The sequence below is a fragment of the Thunnus thynnus genome, chromosome 4 (genome assembly GCF_963924715.1).
Source record: "Thunnus thynnus chromosome 4, fThuThy2.1, whole genome shotgun sequence".
Classification (NCBI taxonomy): domain Eukaryota; kingdom Metazoa; phylum Chordata; class Actinopteri; order Scombriformes; family Scombridae; genus Thunnus; species Thunnus thynnus.
The window spans coordinates 4,475,344-4,496,416 of record NC_089520.1 but is presented as its reverse complement, the minus strand read 5'-3'; the positions used below and the strand labels follow the sequence as shown (position 1 = coordinate 4,496,416).

The 21,073-nt window shown below is 36.5% G+C and overlaps 1 protein-coding gene across 3 annotated transcripts in view; it reads right to left on the bottom strand.

Annotated features, from left to right (window-relative positions):
* The window catches only part of LOC137180942 (polymeric immunoglobulin receptor-like), a 29,137-nt gene extending 17,554 nt beyond the window's left edge, over positions 1 to 11,583 (bottom strand). For 2 of the 3 annotated variants that reach the window (XR_010928089.1, XR_010928091.1), the window contains exons 1-5: positions 11,422 to 11,583; positions 10,669 to 10,734; positions 10,241 to 10,387; positions 2,791 to 2,905; positions 2,391 to 2,506 (exon numbers count right to left, since the gene is read on the bottom strand). The gene's annotated coding sequence lies outside the window, so the exon portion shown is untranslated. Of the gene's footprint in view, positions 1 to 790; positions 1,541 to 2,390; positions 2,507 to 2,790; positions 2,906 to 10,240; positions 10,388 to 10,668; positions 10,735 to 11,421 lie in introns of those variants that run through there. The other variant, XR_010928090.1, reaches the window with a different exon arrangement.
* Between the last annotated feature and the right edge of the window lie 9,490 nt (positions 11,584 to 21,073).

Below are 21,073 nucleotides of genomic sequence, written 5' to 3'. Positions count from 1 at the left end.
CCAAAGTCAGGTTTTCAAATCCCAGTGGCTTCATGATTCAAGATAAGAAAAATAAAGTTTGACTTTGTATTTTATCCTTGACAAATGTAAGGAATTTTTATTTACATTTTTTTAAATTCTCAGAAAATGTATGTGTTAGTGCCTGTTCACCAGAGGAGTTTTATACACTCATTATCTTTCTTTAACTACTGTGTTATAAATGATTAATACTGAGAGTAAAACAGATGTCTTTTTAACCCTACCAGTCCCAGCGATCCACTGTTTAAAAAATCCCCTCCAGACATGTTTTAAGACATAAAAATACTTTTTTTCACAAAATATTAAATTACTTTTTAAAAATCCTTAAAATTACATCTTTTCCTTTCTCTCATTAAAAATCCAGAATCTCTGAAAATGTAAATATTGTTCATTTCAAAAGTCAACTGCTGGACACAAGATGTCTCCTCCTTCACTGTAAAGTTCATTCTCAGTATTTGTGCACTGGAGGCTTCAAGTTTCCACATCACACTTGTGGAAGTTACAAACTAGTTGTGAAATCACAAATCATGCTCTTACGTAAACACATTAAACTGAGTTTTAAGGTGAGCTCAGAAAAACTTTCCTCATTCAGCAGATGAATGTGAAAACAAACTCTGCACACACATCAATCAAATATCAATATGTCAATCAATAGCCCTGGACCTAACAAGCAAAATGAGCCATCACAATTAGTTTTAACGCTTTCTTGTAAATAGTTATGCCCATTCAAACATGTCCATCAAAGTTTGGATGTTTCTCATTGAATAGTTGCTTTTGTTAATTATTGTTTATGATCATTTAGCAAACTGTTTACATTCTAGCTGTTCACCCTTGACCTCTATAAAATCAAAAAGGTCAGTGGCATAGTTTGACCTGAGTAAAAGTGGATAAAATATAATTTGAGAACCATAAATGTTTGTTTTTCTTTGTCAGTTTTCGCCTGTGTCGTTTATTAATTATGAAGCTGTTAAAAGCTTAACGTTGCTGTCAGTTTCACTAAAAACTTTACAGATTTCACTCATCAGTTGTAATAAACTGTTTTAAATATTTCAAAAACCATATAATGGACACTGTCAAAAATGCATATTGTGATATTTGTGATATTTATAATTCATCATAAATCTTGAATGGAATTATTCACATCAAATATTTCTTTCATTTTCAAACAGTCCTGGTTGACATGAAATAAAAATGGGTTCATATGCACATACATGGCATAAACAGGATATAAACATAACATTCATCAGTCTGTAATATCTGTAATCAGGTATTAGTAAACTTTTTACCTGCCGTTAGTGAGAGGATGAGGAGAAGAAAGCTCTTCATCATGTTTGTCTTCGATGCTTAGATCCTTCGTCCTCGAGTGTTAACTATAGTTGGTTATTTCCTCGTCACTACAGATGTTTTGTCTCAAGTGTTGAGTTTCATGGATTTCTGATATATTACCTAAAAACATCACAAACCTGTCTGTCCTTCCCCTTTTTTTCTGTCTCAACCTCAACTCCTTCCTCATTGTTCATCGCTACTTGATGTCGACAGTAAACACCAAATACATGGTCAGAAAGACAGAGAAAGAAAATACACCAGATTCATAGGAAACCTCTGATGCAAACATGATGTGTCAGATAGAACGTAACTTACAGTATGAGGAGGAGAGACGCAGAAAATAATAAAAGGCAAATAAAAGCTGCAAGCAGCGATGATGGAGCCCTCGCACCCTCATGCACGTCGGGCTGTGCCACAGTCAAAGTGCTGTTATTGTGGAGCAACATGATGCAGCAATACCTTTACCAGAGGACAACTGACACGCATATATATTTTCCTGATCGCATGTAGGAGATAACTATCACATCCTGTTTCCAAGATGTGATGCTAGAAAACACACATTAAATGTATGTTTTGTTGCTGCACATCAAATTTAGATCACACACTTTAAATTTCATGTAAATCAAAGGAAGTTTGTAACATAAAGCTTGCTTCTTGTTGCCACCAGGCTGTGCTACGCAAGTGGGTCATTAATGCAGCAATACATTAAGTCAACGTTACCTCACATGCATATGCATTGTCATGAATATCGGATGTTAAATACCACTTCCTGTTTCCACTATGTGGTGGACACAGGAACACCCACTAATTATATGTCATGTTGCTGTATGTCGTGTGTAGACCACACCATGTAAATTCCATGTAATTCAGATGACACTACATTATCCATTACAGGAAACAGGTTAGGCATAACTCATGATGGCTAATTTCATATGTCAGACCCTTGATAACTTGTAGTCATGTGGCCATGTGTTGCTGTCCAAATGCCGACAGACAGCACTATAAACCTCAAAGTATCTAAAAAAGAAATCATATATCACACATACCTTCAAGTATTTCTCTTTGAAAACCTGGTAGATTTCTGTACAGGATTCAGGAACAAATTGCTGAATTGTTGATATTCCCACTTGTAACTGGTAAGAAAGACTGCTGAAGCTTTCCCCTGTAAATATTAACGAGTACATAACTCAGTTATCTATACTACATGGTTCCAACACCTTTTCAAAGGTCAAATCAAGCACTTTACAGGCAGTTCAAGGTGCATTTTCAAGCTTTTCCAGCACCTTATAGCTGTGGCAAATAACATATTTATGTACAGTATATACGTTATATACAGTTACTGATTATTGCACTTCTTCATCACATTAAATTAGACTTAACCCTTAAAAAAGCATAATATACAAACAAAAAGTGCTGTAATGTTAAATATAGCGAAACCTTGCCTACCTGTTGCCAAGAAGCGCAGTGTCATCATCAGTTGTTCTCTAATGGAGATACAGTCCCAGTAGTTAGTGTTTTGCCTCTGGATGATTGGACTGATAAGTTCCTTCAACACGTGGAACTGGACAGGAACGAGCCAAGCAAACTTTTTAAAATTGGAGGTTTCATTTAACTCCAGCTCTAGACAGGTTCAGGGAAGCCCCTTGAGCCTGCCGCTGTAGTATCCATGATTTCATCCATTTAGTGCGGTTTCTCCTTATTTTTCGTCTCTGCCTCTTTCTTTCTTAAAACTCTTAATAAACTTCAGCTTATTCAGAATGCTGCAGCCAGAGTATTAACCAAAACCAGAAGATGTGAACACATCACTCCTGTTTTAATTTCTCTTCACTGACTCCCAGTAAAGCAAAGAATTGATTTTAAAATACTTCTTATTGTTTTTAAAGCTATCAACGGCCTAGCTCCCTCCTATGTTGTTGACATGCTCTCTGAATACACGCCAGACAGACCCTTGAGATAATCAAATAAAGGTCTCCTCACCATACCTAGAATAAATACTAAATCAGCTCATGGTGCCTTCAGCCATTATGGTCCTACTCTTTGGAATTCTCTACATGAACTCAGGTCTGTTACAACAGTGTCTTCCTTTAAAAGCAGACTAAAAACATATCTTTTTTCACAAGCTTTTAGTTAGGTTAATGGGTAAAACCTTTTTAGAAACAGTATTATTATTGTTATTTCTTTTAACAATGATAATACCTTCTTACCCTACTCTCTTATTGTAATACCCTCTCACCTTCTAATTTTTTATGCTGTCTTACATGTTTATATGTTTTTATATATGTAACATCTTCTAATTTTATGTTTTATCTTATTTGTTTTATATAAGTAATGTTATATATTTTTGTCATGTATGATCTTTACTTGTTTTTAAGTACATTGAGTTTATGCCTGCCATATGAAATGTGCTATATAAATAAATTTGACTTGACTTGACTTTCTTCTTCCACAAGCAAAAGACCAAGGCTGACAATGCCAGTGCCATTTGCAACTTATCAGACATTTTCTCGATTAGAAGTAGCTATACGAAACCATCTGTGGTGAGCGAGAGTGGTGTGAAAATGCTGGGCAAACGCTGCTTTGTTTATCTGCATTCCTAGGTCTTCCGGTTTCCCTTTTTGAATGATGAATACAGACTACTGTCATCTGCTGGTATGGAGAGTTATTTCCTTTCACGCAGGTGCAGAACGTACGTGCTAGTTGGCCATCAGCTGTTGTCTTTGTAGTGTGTTCAAGTGCAACTTTTTGGCCCAGACACAGGCGACGTGAGGTTTAGTGTGTCATGGCCTTACGACTTGAGTTTTTTAATCAGTTGTTCAGCCACCTTTGCTGCATACAATACAGGTGCTGAGAGCTTTAGAGCTGGGAGTGTCACATCCTGTCTGGACTTTCTGTTTGTTTTTTGGACTCTTTGTGTTTTTGTTCTTTTGGGTTTCTGTGTTGCACTCATGTTGCCTGGATTTGGTTTTCTCTGTTTCCCTTGTGTGTTCCTTCACTCCTCCTGTGTTCATGTGCATCTCCCCTGCCCTGTATTACTCTGCCCTGCTCCTAGTGTCTTCCCCAGTCTATCAGCTCCCAGTCTGCCCTTTTGTTGTGTCACCTGTTCCTTGCCTGATTACTTTAGTTCGTGTTTTATTTTGAAATGTTTTCTCCTTGTGTTTTGTTACCTTTACACCCTGTGTTTTCCCACCTTTGTTGATTGACTCGTGTTACACCTCTGTCTTATTTTCACTGTTCTCAGATCAATTTTTGTCGAGTCATCTGCGGTTATGGTCAGTGTTCCCTGTTCCTGTGTCTCAGTCTTGTATGTTTATCATTAAATATTCTGCATCTGATCCTGCCTGCCTGCCGCCTCCTGCGTTTGGGTCCACCTGCTCCACTCACTGCATGACAGGGAGCGGGAAATACAGTCGCTCTATGTCCCACTGTGCTCCAATTCCATCATCCCTCTGTTTCCATCAACACAAAACAAGAATCTGTAAAAGTTGACAGCCTGTCATGTTGTTAACCTGCGTTAGTCTGTGTATAAGGAAGGACGTGGTTAAAAAAAAAAGGCAGAGGTTCGACTGACAAAATACCAGTTGATTCAATGTGGTAAAACAGCTGTGGTTTCGACAGGAAGCATGAGCTGTTTGTTCCACCACCCGCAATACAACATCATCAACAAGACAAGAGAATGGCCAAGAGAAAAGTAATGATAGAAAATTGCACACTTTGTATACATATTTGCTAATTTCACTCCGTACCTTAAGATGGAACGAGATGACAGAAGCCATAAATGTGATATTCACACCTATTTATATTACTTTGAAAGCTGCAAGAGATGTTAAACTAAGCCCATTTTTACTTTGATTTCCTATTTTAGAATACAAGCCTGATGCTGATGTTGCCTAATGCCTTTACTGTGTGTGGTTGATGGTTGATTGTGTCAACAGCAGCACTGAAGTCCTGAGGGGCGTACTACAAAGCAATTTCAACATACCCAGGCTTTCTTTATGTGAGCTGGCTCGACAAACCCTAAACTCACGATCAGAGATAAGTGGTATGATGATGGTGGATATGAACTTTCTTTGTTAACTCAGGCTTTCTGCTTCAGGCTCTGTGCGCGTCCCCATAAAAAGGGGTGTTTGGTGTGTCATTTGACTCTTTTTCCACACAAAATGAACCGATTGTGTGCCGCCTACTTCAGTCAGAAGGACCAGGTCATTATAACGGAGAGCTATGAAGAATATAAATACATCATCACAGCAAAAAGCAACACTGTTGCTGCAAATAAGGCGAGAAAGGAAAGCTGGCAGAAAATTGCTGGTCATGTAAATTTGTTAATTAAAAAGCTAATTAGTTAATATACTTATTTTACCACTCACTGCACTCTCCATGCCTCCCACATCCAGAGCTCTTAAACTTTGAACTTGATGCAGCAGATTTAAACATTATACTCAAGAAGTGCATTTAGGTCTGACTCTGTCCCATAATGAAGGATAAGTGGAAATCACTTTAGGTTCTGGCCAAATCAAAGTGAAATTAATGTTATAGATTTAGTTGCAACTATCCAAAAAACCACAACCAAACAATAATAATGATATACATTTTGTTATATGTGATGATTTACAAAAAAGACACAAGGTAAAGGCAAAGAATTCTGCAAAGAAACCAGCTGAGTAGCTGGTTTTGGGGATATGTATGTCACAGATTGCTCAGTAAGAGTTAATGTGAAAGTTGAGGATGGAGCAGTGCAGCAGGTAGAGGTCCGTGTCTTAAAGATACCAGCGATGTGAATCAAGTGCAGCGCAGGTCTTGAGTCTGGCTTTCAGGTGTTTTCCTGTATCTCCTGATAGATTTGATTCCATCTGTAGGAGAATGTAACGTGTATAGTAGCACATTCGCTATCGTTACAATCAACACTGTCAATACTGATTGTATGATGTAGTTTTTAGTAAAGTAAACAAACAAACAAATAAAACCTTGATGGTGCACTTGATGGACACCACCACACAGAGTCCATTTAGTAAACTGGTGTCTGCAGTGTCTCTAAACCATATTTGGACTCGACCTGACTTGTTTATGGCAAGACCCACATAAATGTAGATACTGTAATTTATATAATACGCATCTCATGATGTAACACTGAGGCATTTTGCATGTTTAAATGTAACTGTGGCTTAAATATAAATGACCACACACATATTCATACATCAGTAATCAGGTAACAGTAACCTTTTAACCTTTCTTCAAGGAGGATTAGTAAAAGAAATCTTCATTTTGTTTGGATTTCTGTCACATTATTTACCTCCAGTAGTTGTCTCTAGTTTCTGCACACTGGTGTTTCTTGTGTCAATAGGTTACTTACAAACAGAGCCGCCCCCTTTCACAATCCTTTTCTTTCTTTCTGTCTTTTACGGTTGTTATTGCAACATTGGAAACTGTTGCTAAATGAGCAATTTAAAGGACGATGAAGCTGCTTATTTTCAAGTCATTATGAGTAAAATTTTTATGTAATTATTGCACTATTATTATCTTATAGTTTATTTTGATACCACAAGTTTTTCTGCTGACAAATGAGAAGCTGCTTGTGAGTGGAATTTCAGTTCAATTCAATACTTAATTGCCATTTCAACAAGTTAATTGGGATTTGGTGCAGTGCAGCTCAAATGCAATACAGTTCATGCATACACATAATTTCTTCCAAACCCAAGAATGATAAAAAAAAGTACACAAATAAAAGGTAAATGGTAACAAGAAAAAAAAAGAGTAAAATATTCCCATCCCCGTCCTGACCTCAGTCATTACATGACAACCTTATCAGAGACATAGAAAAGGAACGGTGTTCACTGCCATCCACCACAATGTCAGTCCTCTTGCCACCACCAGATGGTACCAATGTAAAAACAAAAAAAGTCAATTTTAGCAGATAGTGAATTTAATATGAGGAGACAATTAATGATGTAATAGGAAAACTGCAAACTTTATGATTGATAAAGGATATGGCTGCCAATTTTGTCTTTTTCTTATTGTCAACAAATCTCATGTGGGGAGCCAAACCAACAATGAACTCATCCTACTTACAAGGATTATGTGTGTGTCCAAAGCCTGATGTATCTTATATATACACAGTCCTTGTGTGTGTGTATACTATGGCTCTACACATTAGATTTGTTGACGATAAGAAAAATATAAAAAATTGACAGCCTTATCCTTAAAGCAGAGGAAGGCCTGATGATTTCATGCAAGGCAAGTTTATTTGTATAACACATTTCAACAACAAAGAAATTCAAAGTGCTTTACATAGAGCATAAAAGCAACACAAGGCAATGTAAAAAGACATTTAAATACAATTAAAAAGTGTTAAATTGGAATTAAAAAAGAAGCTAAAATAGAATAAGACAGATAAAACAAGAGAATAAAAGTTATAGTGCAGTGCAAAATATTAACCCTCAATTTTGGCTTAATAAAAGGTAGCAGCAAACAGAAAAGTCTCCAGCTGTGATTTAAAAGAACTGAGAGTTGCAGCAGACCTGCAGTTTTTTGGGAGTTTGTTCCAGATATGTGGAGCATCAAAACTGAACGCTGCTTCTCCATGTTTAGTTTTGACTCTGGGGACAGAAAGCAGACCTGCTCCCAGACGACCTGAGAGGTCTAGATGGTTCATAACGTAGCAGCAGATCAGAAACGTATTTTGGCCCTAAACCATTCAGTGCTTTATAAACCAACAGCAGTATTTTAAAATCAATTCTTTGACAGACAGGAAGCCAGCGTAACTGGAGTGATATGATCCACTTTCTTAGTCTTAGTGAGGACTCGAGCAGCAGCATCTGAATCAGCTGCAGCTGTCTGATCGATTTTTTAGGGAGACCTTTGAAGACACTGTTACAGTCGAGTCTACTGAAGATAAATTCATGGACAAGTTTTTCCAAATCCTGCTGAGACATAAGTCCTTTAATTCTTGATATATTGTTCAGGTGATAGTAGGCTGACTTTGTAATTGTCTTAATGTGGCTGTTTAAATTCAGATCTGAGTCAATCAATGCAATGCACTCACTCAGCACTTGTATTGGACCAGAGTCCCCTGGTGATGTGGTTATGAAAATTTGTGTGTTGTCTGCGTAACTGTGGTAACAGATTTAGTCGTTTTCCATAATCAGTGGGGCGTATTTATCTCAGGACAGCAGCAGCTTTAGCAGCCAGAGAACAAGTAATTTGGGATATATCAGGGGGAAACATACACTTAAGTATAACAAAAGTAAAACTTGAATTTGTTATGCTTGATATAGTAGTATGTCAATTGATTATAGAGAGTCAGTGAGACAATCATGACAATGTTGCAGATTACTCATATAGCAGCATCAGTAGACTCCTAATATCAGAATCAGCTTTATAGGCCAAGTCTGTTTACACATACAAGGAATTTGACTCCAGTTTCTAGGTGCTCTTAATGTACTTACACACAACAATCTTCAGAAAGATACACAAGGACAACAAGCTGAACAAAGATAATTAAACATATCACTATTATGTACAGACAAGAAAGGGAAAAAATATATACATACATGTAGAAACAACACATGGACAACATACAATACATACAATACAAATGTATACAAACATACAATACAGAGTGCAGAAATAAATATTTTATAGGTAAAAAAGTGATAAGTTACGCTATATACATACAGTAGGTGGTTATATATATTAAATTCACTATGTGCTGAATCTAGTGAGAGTATCAAGACTGCACTGTAAAAAACGTACTGTAATTTTTACAGTAATTAACTGGCAGCAATTGACAACTTATTGTAATTCATTTTACAGTAAGTTACTTGTCAATTGCTGCCAGTTATTTACTGTAAATATAAACATAGTAAACTTACTATAAAATAAATTACAGTAAGTGTACTGTGTTTTTATTTACAGTAGCAATTGTAAAATGAAACAGTAATTTAATGGTACTGTATCTACTTTTACAGTAGCTGTATGTAACTGTAAAATAAAATACAGTAATTTTATGTTACTGTGTAATGGATTACAGCACCAGGCATTTTGCAGTAAATTAGATTACAGTTCATATAATGCTATAACTTTCAAACCACATTTAAATTTCAATAAATGAGTACAGATCCAACTCTTTAAATGACAATTATTTATCAACTGTTGAACAGCTACTACTACATTTTACTTATTACTTATTTTCACTGTGCACAAGGATTATGCACAATGTTTACAGAAATATAATGGCCCGCTTCCATATGGCAGAAATACCCTCACTGAATAGTGAACTGCTGCAATTATATCTGTGATGCACCGAACAATTGGTTTTCCCTCCGACAGGACAGCCTAACAAAATAAGTTGTTTACCCTTAATGACATAAACTGTAGTAAAAGAGCGTGTTGCCTACAGCTCTTCGTCTACCAGCTCACTTCAGCTGTTTCCTCTTTAGCACAGCACAAAACATTTTGCATAGACCAATGTCTACTGACCAATACTGCAGTCTGTTTTACATTTCCTGTACATGCTTCATAATAAAAGCCACACAGTGGTACACCAGTGAGAAGCTTTTAATGTGAAGTAGCAACAGCAGGAAATATCCGGACTGCATGGGCTTACTTAACACAGCTTAACTTAACAAAGTAAATAAGAATATAGTAAATTAGAATGAAGTAAATATGTATATAATATAGACACTGACACTAGACACTGTTATTTCCTTGAAACAAAACACTCTTAAGTAATCTAAACATGGATATTCAACTTTGGGAGATGTCACTAGGTACTCAGGTGTCCATAGAGTCTTTAAAATTGTGTTTGTGGATGCATAGCCTACTTGTAAAGAGTCCGAGAAAATGAAAGTAAAATGAATCTAAAAGAAATAGGATGTGATGTAAAAATGTTGATGAGCAATACCTTTTGAACTCCAGCGATGTCATTGTTTCCTCCTGATATTCAACTGTGAACCTATAGCAAGATGTGAAGATGGCAGCCAAAGTGGTGATGAAGTCACCATCAGCAGCATCCATTTGGTTGTACACAGGATCTCAGGTTCAGGTTCTCCTGATGGATAATAATCAAACACTGAATTAACAACAATTCTATTACCTTAAAGTACTGTTTTCTCTGTGAAAACTAAGAAACTTACACAACAGAGACAATATTGTTTGTTAGTTAGTACATGAGAACAGATCTAAGCACATGACTGCTGAGGTGCTTGTGGTTAAGCCACAATAAATATAAAATATAAATATAAAATATCTAAAAACAGGCACATAGTATAACAAGCACAACTTCCACAAGAGCTGACTAACTTGGCTTTGTCCGTGGATTTTAAATCTTACCTTGCACAGTGAGACCTGGAATGATGAGAGAGACTGGACTCTGGCATCAGCAGGAGTGCTCGTCAGCTGTGAGGAGTAGAAATAAGATGAAGAAAGGCATAAGGATTAAGAGCCGTCCATGACTTTGGAAAACATTATTTTTACTGGGAGTGATTACTTTTTAATTAATCGTCCTATACATTGCATCTCTCTCTCTCTCTCTCTCTCTCTCTCTATATATATGTATATATATATAAAACGTACACACACACACACACACACACACAAACATACATAAATGCATATACATCTTGAAACACAGTAATTTCACACAGTTTGGTCGTAGATGGTAGACTATCAGACCATTTTGCCTTCTCTATAAGACCTAACGCTAGAATAATTAACTATTAAGTTACAGAGATGAAAAACAGGGTGATGTTTTCACAGTTAGCCAGGGGTTGTCCCAGGCTAAATAGACTTCACAGTGCTCTCACGAGTCCTATGAAGCAGAATTTATAAAGCTAACATCTGTAACGTTAAGGCATGTTGACAAGTTAGATTTGTAATATGAAGCTGTTTCAGTTTAACACAATGCAGTCAGGTTAACTATGGATTTCTGTTAGCTAACAGACCACTAGCTGACATAATAATGTTAGCACAACACACTTCTGAGCAGCCAGAAATCGATGTGAATAATTTAACTGGAAAAAAACTAGCTCGGTGTAATGTCTGGTGGTAGTCAGGACCGAGTGTTTTAATGTTGAAGACACTTACTGATCAGCTGCTGATGTCAGTGCCTCCTCCTGTTGCTGCTGCTGCTCCAGACTAATGCTAACTTTAACGTTACTTCTCACCACACTGCAAGAAGTGCACTGTCCACACTGCAAAAAATATCTGTTGAACAGACCTCTTTGTGGTCTCTAGTATCTTCTAGTGCTCTTTCTGAATGTTCAGAGGACTCTGCAGTTAAATGTTAGCTGGTGAAGTTAGCAAGCTGTAGGATGTCAGAAAGTCCATCTATGATACCGTCTGACAACTTTACACCGAGCAAAAACAGACAAGAATATGAGCACTCTTAAAAAGAAAATCCTTTAAAGTAAAAAAAGATAATGTAGTAATCCAAACAGCTGTTAAATCCCAAACGGCTGCAGTGAAGTAAATTCGTTTGGCGCCCAGATTGACTCAGTGACACTGTTCAAATTTGAGATCACGTGATGTTTTTCTTTGGCTCAACCAATCAGCTCACGACTTCACTGACAGCCTGCCGGCTACCGCAACGTAGGGTTCAGGTCATGATATTGTCTGTATTTTGAACATAAAAATAAAACAAATATTTAAAATAAAATAAAAACTTTACTGGTCCATAGTTTTCTTTGTTTGATACGTCAGGGATTTTTGGTCCAATTAATACATTAGGCGGGAAATTCAAATCAATACAGCTCAGTGACAGCACCGCTGTCAGAGACACTTAGAAAATGAAACGAAAATATCAAAGCGGTGCCCAAAAACGGCACAACAAAGAAAAATCTGCGGAATTTTCTGCCAAACTTACGAAAATTTGGAACGGGAAATCCTGTCAGACGTGAAGAAGGATGCAGTATGTTAACAGGTGGGTTCCTGCATAGCTGATAGTGTTTAGCTACTATACAGTTATCGACCATTTTGGCAAGATGAACAGTTATTAAACAGCCTTATTGTGTGAAGTTAGTTAGCCTATATGTTATGCTGAGTTTCTTTTCAGAATAATATAATGTTATAAGGCTTTCATATAGCCGAACCTACGGGGAATTTGTCTTTAGGCACAAAAACGGCTATAGCCAACATACAGAGAAAAATATAGCTACTGCCACACAAGTGTCATAAATACAAGATAGGCTATTTCATAAATAAAAACACAAGCTATAATAAAAATGTTAAGGGAATGTTAAAAATTCAGCTTCAGCACCAGGACCAGTCAGGGGGAGAGCCCCGTGCGCCCCGCAGCTTCACCATCCAGTCAGGGGGAGAGCCCCGTGCACCCCGCAGCTTCACCATCCAGCCATAGGGAGAGCCCCATGCACCCCGCAGCTTCACCATCCAGCCATTGGGAGAGCCCCGTGCACCCCGCAGCGCAACAGTTCTGTAAGTGGCATTGAGTATTTGCTTATTAAATCCTGCACTCTGCAACAATGTGTAATGGGGAGGAGTCAAATGCGCAGAACCATGGACAGGTCCTGTTTGAATTCATATGAAAAAAAAAAAAAAATTAAACTAATGTTTAAATTATTTAATCTGCACCATGAATTTGAGGAGTTTTATTTGAAGGTATTACAAAATAATCTTCAAATTACTGATTTACTTTATGAAAGGGAAAGCTGCTACCTTAAATAGAGAAGCATAATGGTGTCTGCAGTAGTATCAATATTACTGTGATTTTGTACAGTACTATAATAGTTACTGTGATTTTTTACAGCAACATAATAGTTACTGTGATTTTTTACAGCAACATAATGGTTACTGTGATTTTCTACAGTAGTGTGTTCACCACTGTGATTCTACAGTATCATTATGATTACTGTGTTTTTAGGCCTAATACACAGTACTATATTGTAAAAATATTCACAGTAATTAACTGTGCAGAAACACAGTAAATTACTGTGGATTACACAGCCATTTTTTACAGTGTGACGTTGTGGTAGACAGAGCCACAAGTACACAGAGCGTAAAACAGTCAGGAAGTGAAAGCCACAAACAAAACACCAGACAGTCTCAGCTTGTCTGAAACACCTGCTCCATGTGAGCCTACTTATTAGTTTGTTGCTCTTCCACTGGCCCCCACCTTTGCACAAGCCCTAATATCCCTCTACTACAGTAATAATTAACATTATGGGAGGGGGGATAGGAAATGAAATATTCACTGTGCTCCTTGTAATTTAAGTCATCATTCTGGACGGCATTTTAATCATCAGGAAATGACAGGATATGGTCTGTACGACAAAAGCCTCCCCAGGGGGTTTTAGAAGAGTTGAAGGTGACTCACACTTCCAGAGGATATAATTATACAGTGGAAACTGCTTATAGTGATCACATCCGTCCAGGTTAAATTGATCACTATAAGCGGATGATTAGTATAACTGATTTTTTTTCTTTTTCTTAATGAACTGAACTGTGATTCATGCAAAGATATTCCAGTAGAGCCCAACATTAAAAAATATAGACGTGTAATGTGCAGAATACATCTTTACGTGGAAGCATCAGTTGACTGTCTCAGTGCAGTTTGTGGCAGACCTGCTGCTTATATGAAAGATTGGTCTGATTAAATGTCACAGCAACAGCTTTAAATCATCTTTTAAAATGTGCTAGTTTACTTGCCAAGGCAAAGAGAAACACAACAAACACCTCTTACAGGAAAGGAGGAAACATGAGCTATAAGCAACATGTCTCAAAATGTTTTAAGTAATATTAAAATGATGCATTGATCTGACAGGATGAGACTTTTGCTTTGGTTTTGAAAAGAGCAAGGTTTTCACTAGATAGCAGATTGTAATATTGATTGTAAGAAAACCAGTTCTTGTCAAACTGAAAATTATTACTTTTCAGAAGAACTTTTATTTTAATTAACATATTTCTATTATTCTATTAGTGTATTAGTAGTCTATTAGTTCTTATAATTAATAATATTGTTCTAATAACCCAGCAGCTTTTTCTAATGACATTACTCAGTTTACCATTGATGTGTAATTAAACAGAAATTAACAGTAACAGTAATTTAAAGTGACAAACAGAATAATATAATGCCTGCCATAGTCTGACTTATTTAAAATTACTACCACAAACAACATGTGATAAATAAACATTTCTCTTCAACAGCAATGTGGGATTGTTTTTTCAGTGGTTTAGAAATAAAGAGTCACAACAACCAGCAATGTGCTTTTTAATATCACACAAGTCAGACAAACTGCAGGGACATGGACTGTGACTGAAATATTTCACTATTGAATGATTCTATGTAAAAGATTATTTAGTGTCAGATGTCAAAAAACTATTTCAGACACTAATTCATTCATTCTCTGTTTTTGCAGTGCATGGTTGTAGATAGCTGTTAGTTAGTGATTATACACCACTTTTTGGCTTATTTTCAGTCCACAATATAGGTTCTAATAATTCTTACTAGACATTTGAACAACACTACAAACACATATAGTGAATAGTGAACAATGTCTTACACTCATACCTGTGACTTTATAAAGGTGTTATCTTAACAGCACAAAAACCTGCACAGCAGCAGACACACAGCAAGCTAAAAGAGGCTGAAAAGTTCCATAAAGCAGCAGAGCTGGATAATAAGTCTTTGTGGATTCATCAATATGAAGAACTTCTTTCACATAGTCGTTAAATGAAGTGGTAATGAGAAGAACAGATTCATTTGGCTTTAACACATTTTTGTTTGGTATTTGGAGCAAAATTTATCAATCAACTAAACTACATACATAAACTACAAACAAGTAATTGTTGAGTCAGTGGTAGCAGCTACTCCTTCAACCTTTTGATTTATTATTCAACACAAACTCAAATCTACACTTCAGGCTACTGTAGCTGAGCTAGGACAGGCTCTTGAATTTTATTACTAATCGATGGAGCTGGAAAAAATTAGCCAAAAATGGCACCAGTGCAGCAGGAATACAAAGGATGCCAAAACAAAACTGGAGTTCTGAAGCTAATACTAATATTTTAGAGCTGTGAAAATGATTTATCATATAATATTTGTTCTTAAACATAAACACATAACATAAAAACATCATAAAGAGTAAGTTATTGTTAACAAGCTTTGTAATAAGTGGAACATTTTACAGTTGTCAGTGGGCTGCAACAAACAACTATTTTCATTATCAATTAATCTGCAGATTATTTTCTGTAGTAATCGATTAATAACTTAGTCAATGGAAAGTAAAAAAAAAATGTGAGAAAATGGCATTCACAATTTCTCAGAGCCCACAGTGATGTCTTCAATTTGCCTTCAATTTTTGTCTAAAATGTTAAATATTCAATTTACTGTCATATATGACAAAGAAAAACAGTGAATTGTCACAATATAGGAGCTGGAACCAAAGATTTGGCACTTTTGATTGAATAATGACTAAAATGATTAATCGATTATCAAAAAGTTGCAGATTAATTTTCTTCCAATCAACGAATTGATTAATCAACTAATCGTTGCAGCTCTAGTTGTCAGTGCTCTTTTGTGGACAAACTGAATTACCTCAGACATATATATTATATTTGACACTTCTGTACTGCAGTTCCTTGTTACTTATCGGCCACTATATACAACAATATATACAACAATATACAACAATAACAGTCTTGAAAGGACTCTATTGTTGATTCAAACTGTCTCACAGTTGAGCATAAGGACTCATCTAGTCTCTACAAATCAGTCCTGTCACCAAACTTTGGCGACTCAAACAATGCGGCAGTGAATCCTGTTTTTAAGTTGACTGGGCCCAGAAACTGAATATCTTGGGGTGTTAATTCCTACAGTCTGAGCTGGGCTTCATTGTTAACAACCACAACCCATCAAAAATGAATCTTGATCATATATTTTGTAAATTTAACAAATTCCTGCCTGGGTCATCCTCATTGCTGTTGTGTCTTGTTGACTGTCAGTAAGAGAGGATCCTCTGAAGTCTTTGATGGTTTATAGACAGTAGAGTTTGGACCTTGACTGTTCATCACAGTCGAATATTCACAGGCAGAGGAGCTGGGTCTGGGGATCAGCACCTCACCATTAGCTTTGTCAGTGCTGCTTTGAAAGATGATGGTGGAGTAATGCATCGAGGCAGGGGGGTTTGTGGGAAAGTTGGCAGTGGCATAAATCATCTCCACTGCATTTCCTGAGCCTGTCTCCTGGAGGCGCTCCTGTACCTCCTCATAGACGTTATCCTTCCAGGGAAGAACAAAAAATTGAGTGAGTAGTTGATATTCAAACAAATAATAAGAACTATCCATACAAAGTGTACTTTACATTGTAGATAGAAGGAAATTACAAACAGGTTGGTAGTTGGACACAGCATCAGTGTGATGGACGGCTCACTGTGCTCCCTAAGTAGAATTTATTCACTGACAAAAAAAGTCTGTTATACTTTACAGCTATATGTCTTATTTAGTCATATATATTGATAATGGAAGACTAAACACTTGGTGTGTTTCCATCCACCGTATTTAATTATATTTTCCTCTGAATGGAAACAGAAAATTATTTTCGCCATTCATATACTGTATTTATATGCTGGCTGTCTATGTTAAACATGGTCAAAGTGTTCAGAGCAGGCTGAACACCTCTTTTGCAGAGTTACCTCTACTTCCCCATCAAATTGACGTAATTTCCTCAAAAAGCCATCTGTTCTGTAGTCTTTGTTGTTAAGGTTGTTCATGGATCAGATTCAGGCTCCAACATGAATGGTTGTATTTGAGACATTGATATTTTGAGTAAAGAATGGGGAAAAAGAAGCAAAATCCTACTTCTACTGTTTGTTTATGTAGCCTCTGTAGTCTGCTGAGGGGCAGCTTGAGGGCTCATCAGGAGGCTTGAGAGAGACAGGAGCTAAAACAACCTGTTTCAGACAGAGGCTGAACTGAGGGGCTGCATAAAGGGCCAGTATAAGATAGATAAGGAGTTTTTAACTGGAAATCATGTAAAGATATTCCAATAGAGCCACAGAATAAAAATATAGACTTGGAAATGTGCAGGATATGTCTTTAAAATGTTGATTTATCGATAAAAGCAAAATGCGACAAAGTGCCATGTAAACAGACGTAGTGAATAAATGATGATGTACATGAGACATACAAATTAAATGTCACTCAAGCTTCCACTGAAGTGACAAAAAGTTTGATGAGGAGACTGTAACGAAATTCAGTTAAAATGTGTGCTTCAGTCTCATGTCAGAGGCTCTCCAGATAACAGGTAAGAGATTTGTTGGTTTGTTGGCTGTCAGAGGTGGTAATACACTAACTGAATCCAAACACTGTAAGTGGAATATTCATAACAAATCTGCCACACGTAGCTAAAGAGTGCTGTCATTGCACCACAGTGAAAACATAACACTGCATCGTTGTGGTCGACGGACAGTTCATCTCTATGAAACAAGAGTCCCGGGAGCTCTCTCTTATATTTACAACCAAAATACTTAAAAGTCTGGCATCATTCATGTACTGCTCTTGTTTTACTGACAATATGAATACCACCTATAAAGTACTACCACACATAGACACATTTATACTAACCTCTCTGATGTGCTGTGCTGCTGCTCCATTCCTTGTGGGTTTTGAACATGAAAATCCTGACAGAAAAAGAGAGAAAGCAAGAAAAGAAAGACAAGAAAAAAGGAAATGAGCAGAAGGATGGAAGTGGATTAATTTCAGCACTTTTCGTCAAGTTGTTATCTATACAGTTGCTTATCTATGTAGCTTAGAATCTATCTCTAATTATCTATGTAGTTTGGTTTCACTGAATAGGATTTAAGTGTGCATCCCCCAAAATGAGCAAAGATAATAGGTCAACAAAATTTCAACTTACAGACATGATAAAAGTCATGTCTACTAACTTCTGACGTCTTACAGTTTGTCTGCTTTGTTTTTTTTAGACATCACATCTTCACAGGATAGAGGAGTACATGAATGTGGTTTTGTGTGTACAGTATGCATGTGTGTGTTTCATGTTCTGCAGTCTGGTAATGAACTCCCTTACGTTTGTAGATGAAGATCACAATTATCACAAGCAGCAGCAGCAGCAGCAGCACAGCTCCACAGATGATCATTATTACCTGAAAGTCTCCTGCAAAATAAACCACACAACACATAAAATGTCCAGCATCATTTAAAACACAGTGAACACATGGAATCATCACTCAAAGCTGTCTGTGTCAAGAAATTTAACAGGAATTTACAGAAGTTAAATCATCAAAATGTTTTTCAAACACGTAACATTTAAGGTTGAAGATATCAAATGTGCTTTCTCACCATGATTCACAGATCCAGGTGTTGCTGCTGAAAGCAAAAAAAAAATGCATTCAGGTTGTACGTGTGTATTCATGAATTAACAAGGATAGAAAAAGGAAAAATGCAATTTTTCTAAGCCTGACAAATAAAACTGTTTATTTATTCAATATTTTTTAATCTTTTTTTTCTTGTTTCCTCCCCTTTGCCATTGTTTATTAATATATCAACCTCAGCCAAAAACACACAAAATATCTAATTAAATGTTATTTAATTAACTAAACAACAAAACAATGAATACATGAAAGAAAGAAAGTAAGATGAGTGAATTTGTGGAAATTAAACTTTGTTGAACGTACAGCCTTTTGACATGTCACAGCAGGAAAACCACAGGAGTAAATAATAAAATGAATGATTGAGGGTCCTGGTATTGCACATGCTGGCTCAGTGTCACACTGTCATGGTTTACGGGGACACTTGAATAGAGCAGAGCCATTGTTAATGTTATTAGTGACACCTGTACTTTTCTACTAAGTCAAAATATCTGCCATTAACGTAATGCGGCCCCTACTTTTTCAGTTTGTTCCATTTCCTGTTTTGACTCTTAACTTCCTGTTGCTATTGCTGGCTACAGTAAATACAATTAGAGAGTCCTGATCGGTTCACACAGCACTATACATTTCTCAAAGCTGGGAACAAAGTTGCAAAGTTATGTTTGCTGTTAACTAGCTTACTTTATGTTGTTGTAGCTGTTTCTATGATTCAATTCAATTTTATTTATATAGCACCAAATCATAACAAAAGTTATCTCTTCACATAGAGCAGCTCTAGACCGTACTCTTTAATTTACAGAGACCCAACAATTCCTGATGAAAAACTTATTTGAATTCTTCACAAACGATCACTAAACCGGATGGTTTTATTACTTTGTTTGGTCTGGAATCTGATTTATCAAAATAAAATAAATAAATCAATCAATCTTTTCACCCAACTATGCAATATAGCATATATTTTATTGATAATATTAGCTTGTTACACAATAAGAAGCCCATGCCATGGAAAACTGGACTGTGAAGTTTAACAGTAATAAGTATCCACTTTGTGTTGTGGGTGGAAAAATTATTATATTAACACATTTTGAACTGCCACACTCAGCCAACGACTGTTATAAACACAATAAAACACAAATACCAATCTGTTGTAACAGTAACATGAGCAGCTGATCCCGATTCTGTGTGGGAGAAATGATTTAATTAGTGCATCTATGAAAATAGTGCTCGATCTTTGTCAGACTGTTGTAAATTAACATTTCTTGTGCTCTTTCAGCTCCTCTAAAGTTCATTAATTAACAAACAGACAAAAACCGAGGAATATAAAAAAAACAATTTCCTGTTTTAAATGAGGTTATGTGCCAGATCTGCTGGTTGCCTGGCAACTGCTCAGAGCCAAGAAACAGTTCAGCTTGTAGCCTCATATTAGCTTCAGCTGAACTTACATTTGTATTTTTACACAGCATGAGGAGAACGGATTTTGTCCCTCTTCTCTTAAAAATCTGCTTTAGGAATGGATTTCTTCACCACAGATCACAATTACATGATCAATGACACCTCCAATGTATATATAGGCATGTGAGACATGTTTTAAGACAGGCTTGGAAAAAAAAAGTTTAAGTGTGAATTATAAAGCATAAATACTGAGCAACTTATAATTTTAAAATTAAGTCATTTCATGTGTAGATACAATGAACAGAAACTTCAAAACTGATCAGTGTTTAGTTGATTGAACATGTTGCTGATCAAGTCCTGCTGTCACTGCAGCATGCTCATCTGAAGGCTGGTGAAAGGGACGTGCAGGAAGTATAAATAACAATGACTGCAGATGTTCTCACTCTGTCAGTCAGGATATCACAGTTGACTGTGGTTTGAATAGAAAGCCAAACGCTACAGAGTGGCTGATCGCACAAAGCAGATGGCTGTAATGTTGCATGTCTGAACTGTTCTGTTGACTCCCAGCACTTCAACTCTTGTAACTAGAGATGATACTTCATCAACAAATAGAAATCAAGATCACAGTTGAGTCATTTTCAGTCTGTCCTTGTTGTAGATGAGACTGTTAAATTCACTACAAGACAGAACCAGCTAGCCCATCAATGAACTCGCCTTCTGGAGTCACGACAGTCCTGTAAACTGCAGCTGGTGAACATGAAGTGTAACTAATCATGTCACAGTTTACGGGACTGTCGTGACTCAAAACAGCTCATGTATCATCTCCGTTACTCTTTGACTAAAAATAACATTCTTATACGTATTATAATAACTAGACATTTTACACATTGTGCAAAAGCAAACTCGCCCTTTACTGTAAATCAAACAGTAATCAAAACTGTGGCTTTCTTTTAATGCTAACAATCATTTAGCCTCCTACAATCTGAACCAGGGTCAGATTTTGG